Source organism: Coenobita brevimanus, chromosome 70 (genome assembly GCF_032717465.1).
Source record: "Coenobita brevimanus isolate Jiangsu-jjx chromosome 70, ASM3271746v2, whole genome shotgun sequence".
NCBI lineage: Eukaryota > Metazoa > Arthropoda > Malacostraca > Decapoda > Coenobitidae > Coenobita > Coenobita brevimanus.
Genome location: NC_137023.1, coordinates 463342 through 468341, shown reverse-complemented (window position 1 = coordinate 468341; position 5000 = coordinate 463342). Strand labels below are relative to the sequence as shown.

The following is a 5000-nucleotide window of genomic DNA, read 5'->3' as shown; positions in this document are numbered from 1 at the left end:
CTCGCCCCACCCCCCCTCTCCCCTCTCCCCAACTCCCCTCTCCCCTCTCCACAACCCCCCTCTCCCCTCTCCCCAACCCCCCTCTCCCCTACCCCCTCTCCCCAACCCCCCTCTCCCCTCTCCCCAACCCCCCCCTCCCCTCTCCCCAACCCTCCTCTCCCCTCTCCCCAACCCTCCTCTCCCCTCTCCCCAACCCCCCTCTCCCCTCTCCCCAACCCCTCCTCTCCCCTCACCCCCTCTCCCCTCTCCCCAACCCTCCTCTCCCCTCTCCCCAACCCTCCTCTCCCCTCTCCCCAACCCCCCTCTCCCCAACCCTCCTCTCCACTCTCCCCAACCCCCCTCTCCCCTCTCCCCAACCCTCCTCTCCCCTCTCCCAACCCCCTCTCCCCTCTCCCCAACCCTCCTCTCCCCTCTCCCCAACCCCCCTCTCCCCTCTCCCCAACCCCCATCTCCCTCTCCCCAACCCCCTCTCCCCTCTCCCCAACCCCCGTCTCCCCCACCCCCCTCTCCCCAACCCCCCTCTCCCCTCTCTCCAACCCTCCTCTCCCCTCTCCCCAACCCCCCTCTCCCCTCTCCCCAACCCCCTTCTCCCCAACCCCCCTCTCCCCTGTCCCCAACCCTCCTCTCCCCTCTCCTCAACCCTCCTCTCCCCTCTCCCCAACACCCCTCTCCCCACTCCCCTCTCCCCAACCCTCCTCTCCCCTCTCCCCTCTCCCCAACCCTCCTCTCCCCTCTCCCCTCTCCCCAACCCCCCTCTCCCCTCTCCCCAACCCCCCTCTCCCCTCTCCCCTCTCCCCAACCCTCCTCTCCCCTCTCCCCTCTCCCCTCTCCCCAACCCTCCTCTCCCCTCTCCCCAACCCCCCTCTCCCCTCTCCCCTCTCCCCAACCCCCTCTCCCCAACCCCTCTCTCCCCTCTCCCCAACCCCCTCTCCCCTCTCTCAACCCTCCTCTCCCCTCTCCCCAACCCCTCCTCTCCCTCTCCCCAACCCGCCTCTCCCCACTCCCCAACCTTCCTCTCCCCTCTCCCCAACCCTCCTCTCCCCTCTCCCCACCCCCCCTCTCCCCTCTCCCCAACCCTCCTCTCTCCTCTCCCCAACCCTCCTCTCCCCCCTCCCCAACCCCCCTCTCCCCTCTCCTTTCTCCCCAACCCCCCTATCCTCTCTCCCCCACCCCCCTCTCCCCTCTCCCCAACCCTCCTCTCCCCTCTCCCCAACCCTCCTCTCCCCTCTCCCCAACCCCCGTCTCCCCTCTCCCCAACCCTCCTCTCCCCTCTCCCCAACCCCCCTCTCCCCTCTCCCCAACCCTCCTCTCCCCTCTCCCCTCTCCCCAACCCTCCTCTCCCCTCTCCCCAACCCTCCTCTCCCCTCTCCCCAACCCTCCTCTCCCCTCTCCCCAACCCTCCTCTCCCCTCTCCCCAACCCCCCTCTCCCCTCTCCCCAACCCTCCTCTCACCTCTCCCAACCGCTCCTCTCACCTCTCACCATAACTCCTCTCCCCTCTCCCCTCTCCCCAACCCACCTCTCCCCTCTCCCCAACCCTCATCTCCCCTCTCCCCAACCCTCCTCTCCCCTCTCCCCAACCCTCCTCTCCCCTCTCCCCAACCCTCCTCTCCCCTCTCCCCAACCCTCCTCTCCCCTCTCCCCAACCCTCCTCTCCCCTCTCCCCAACCCCCCTCTCCCCTCTCCCCAACCCCCCTCTCCCCTCTCCCCAACCCTCCTCTCCCCTCTCCCCAACCCTCCTCTCCCCTCTCCCCAACCCTCCTCTCCCCTCTCCCCAACCCTCCTCTCCCCTCTCCCCAACCCCCCTCTCCCCTCTCCCTAACCCCCATCTCCCCTCTCCCCAACCCTCCTCTCTCCTCTCCCCAACCCTCCTCTCCCCTCTCCCCAACCCTCCTCTCCCCTCTCCCCAACCCTCCCTCTCCCCTCTCCCCAACCCTCCTCTCCCCTCTCCCCAACCCCCTCTCCCCTCTCCCCCAACCCTCCTCTCCCCTCTCCCCATCCCTCATCTCCTCTCTCCCCAACCCTCCTCTCCCCTCTCCCCAACCCCCTCTCCCTCTCCCTAACCCCCATCTCCCCTCTCCCCAACCCTCCTCTCTCCTCTCCCCCAACCCTCCTCTCCCCTCTCCCCAACCCCCTCCCCCCAACCCCCTCCCCTCTCCCCAACCCCCTCTCGCCTCTCCCCAACCCTCCTCTCCCCAACCCTCCTCTCCCCTCTCCCCAACCCCCTCTCCCCTCTCCCCAACCCCCCTCTCCCCTCTCCCCAACCCTCCTCTCCCCTCTCCCCAACCCCCCTCTCCCCTCTCCCCAACCCTCCTCTCTCCTCTCCCCAACCCTCCCTCTCCCCTCTCCACAACCCCCCTCTCCCCTCTCCCCTCTCCCCAACCCCCCTCTCCCCTCTCCCCTCTCCCCAACCCTCCTCTCTCCTCTCCCCAACCCTCCTCTCCCCTCTCCCCAACCCCCCTCTCCCCAACCCCCCTCCCCTCTCCCCACCCCACCCCTCCCCTCTCCCGATCTCTCCTCTCCCCTCTCCCCAACCCCCCTCTCCCCTCTCCCCAACCCCCCTCTCCCCTCTCCCCAACCCTCCTCTCCCCTCTCCCCAACCCCCCTCTCCCCTCTCCCCAGCCCCCCTCTCCCCAACCCTCCTCTCCACTCTCCCCAACCCCCCTCTCCCCTCTCCCCAACCCTCCTCTCCCCTCTCCCCAACCCTCCTCTCCCCTCTCCCAACCCCCTCTCCCCTCTCCCCAACCCTCCTCTCCCCTCTCCCCAACCCCCCTCTCCCCTCTCCCCAACCCCCTCTCCCCTCTCCCCAACCCCCTCTCCCCTCTCCCCAACCCCCTTCTCCCCAACCCCCCTCTCCCCCACCCCCTCTCCCCTCTCTCCAGCCCTCCTCTCCCCTCTACCCAACCCCCTCTCCCCTCTCCCCAACCCCCTTCTCCCCAACCCCCTCTCCCCTGTCCCCAACCCTCCTCTCCCCTCTCCTCAAGCCTACTCTCCCCTCTCCCCAACACCCCTCTCCCCACTCCCCTCTCCCCAACCCTCCTCTCCCCTCTCCCCTCTCCCCACACCTCCTCTCCCCTCTCCCCTCTCCCCTCTCCCCAACCCCCCTCTCCCCTCTCCCCAACCCCCCTCTCCCCAACCCTCCTCTCCCCTCTAGCCTCTCCCCTCTCCCCAACCCTCCTCTCCCCTCTCCCCAACCCCCCTCTCCCCTCTCCCCTCTCCCCAACCCTCCTCTCCCCAACCCCTCTCTCCCCTCTCCCCAACCCCCCTCTCCCCTCTCTCCAACCCTCCTCTCCCCTCTCCCCAACCCTCCTCTCCCCTGTCCCCAACCCGCCTCTCCCCTCTCCCCTCTCCCCAACCCTCCTCTCCCCTCTCCCCAACCCCCTCTCCCCTCTCCCCAACCCTCCTCTCTCCTCTCCCCAACCCCTCCTCTCCCCCCTCCCCACCCCCCCTCTACCCTCTCCTCTCTCCCCAACCCCCCTCTCCTCTCTCCCCATCCCCCCTCTCCCCTCTCCCCAACCCTCCTCTCCCCTCTCCCCAACCCCCGTCTCCCCTCTCCCCAACCTCCTCTCCCTCTCTCCAACCCTCATCTCCCCTCGCTCCACACCTCTTCTCCCCTCTCCCCAACCCTCCTCTCCCCTCTCCCCTCTCCCCTACCCCCCTCTCCCCTCTCCCCTCTCCCCAACCCTCCTCTCCCCTCTCCCCAACCCCCCTCTCCCCTCTCCCCAACCCTCCTCTCCCCTCTCCCCAACCCTCCTCTCCCCTCTCCCCAACCCCCCTCTCCCCTCTCCCCAACCCTCCTCTCCCCTCTCCCCAACCCTCCTCTCCCCTCTCCCCAACCCTCCTCTCCCCTCTCCCCTCACCCCAACTCCCCTCTCCCCTCTCCCCAACCCTCCTCTCCCCTCTCCCCTACCCTCCTCTCCCCTCTCCCCAACCCTCCTCTCCCCTCTCCCCAACCCTCCTCTCCCCTCTCCCCTCTCCCCAACCCTCCTCTCCCCTCTCCCCAACCCTCCTCTCCCCTCTCCCCAACCCCCCCTCTCCCCTCTCTCCAACCCTCCTCTCCCCTCTCCCCAACCCTCCTCTCCCCTCTCCCCACCCCTCCCTCTCCCCTCTCCCCAACCCTCCTCTCCCCTCTCCCCAACCCTCCTCTCCCCTCTCCCCAACCCTCCCTCTCCCTCTCCCTAACCCCATCTCCCCTCTCCCCAACCCTCCTTTCCCCTCTCCCCAACCCTCCTCTCTCCCTCTCCCCAACCCTCCTCTCCCCTCTCCCCAACCCTCCTCTCCCCTCTCCCCAACCCCCCTCTCCCTCTCCCCAACCCCCCTCTCCCCTCTCCCCAACCCTCCTCTCCCCTCTCCCCAACCCTCCTCTCCCCTCTCCCCAACCCTCCTCTCCCCTCTCCCCAACCCCCCTCTCCCCTCTCCCTAACCCCCATCTCCCCTCTCCCCAACCCTCCTCTCGTCTCTCCCCAACCCTCCTCTCCCCTCTCCCCAACCCCCCTCTCCCCAACCCCCCTCTCCCCAACCTTCCTCTCCCCTCTCCCCAACCCCCCTCTCCCCTCTCCCCAACCCTCCTCTCCCCTCTCCCCAACCCTCCTCTCCCCTCTCCCCAACCTCCCTCTCCCTCTCCCTCTCCCCCCCCCCTCTCCCTCTCCCCAACCCTCCTCTCCCCTCTCCCCAACCCTCCTCTCCCTCTCCCCAACCCCCTCTCCCCTCTCCCCCCTCTCCCAAACCCTACTGTCTCCTCTCCCCAACCCTCCTCTCCCCTCTCCCCAACCCCCCTCCCTCTCCCCTCTCCCCAACCCCCCTCTCCCTCTCCCCTCTCCCCAACCCTCCTCTCTCTCCACGCCTCCACTCCCATCTCCCCAACCCCCCTCTCCCCTCTCCCCAACCCTCCTCTCTCCTCTCCCCAACCCTCCTCTCCCCTCTGCCCAACCCCCCTCTCCCCTCGGCCCAACCCCCCCTCCCCTCTCCCCAACCCCTCTCTCCTCTCCCACAACCCTCCTC

General features: G+C 69.1%; 1 protein-coding gene across 1 annotated transcript in view; it reads right to left on the bottom strand.

Moving 5' to 3' along the window:
- The window catches only part of LOC145406332 (peroxisomal N(1)-acetyl-spermine/spermidine oxidase-like), a 74831-nt gene that overhangs the window by 52698 nt on the left and 17133 nt on the right, over positions 1–5000 (bottom strand). The gene's annotated exons all lie outside the window — the stretch shown is intronic.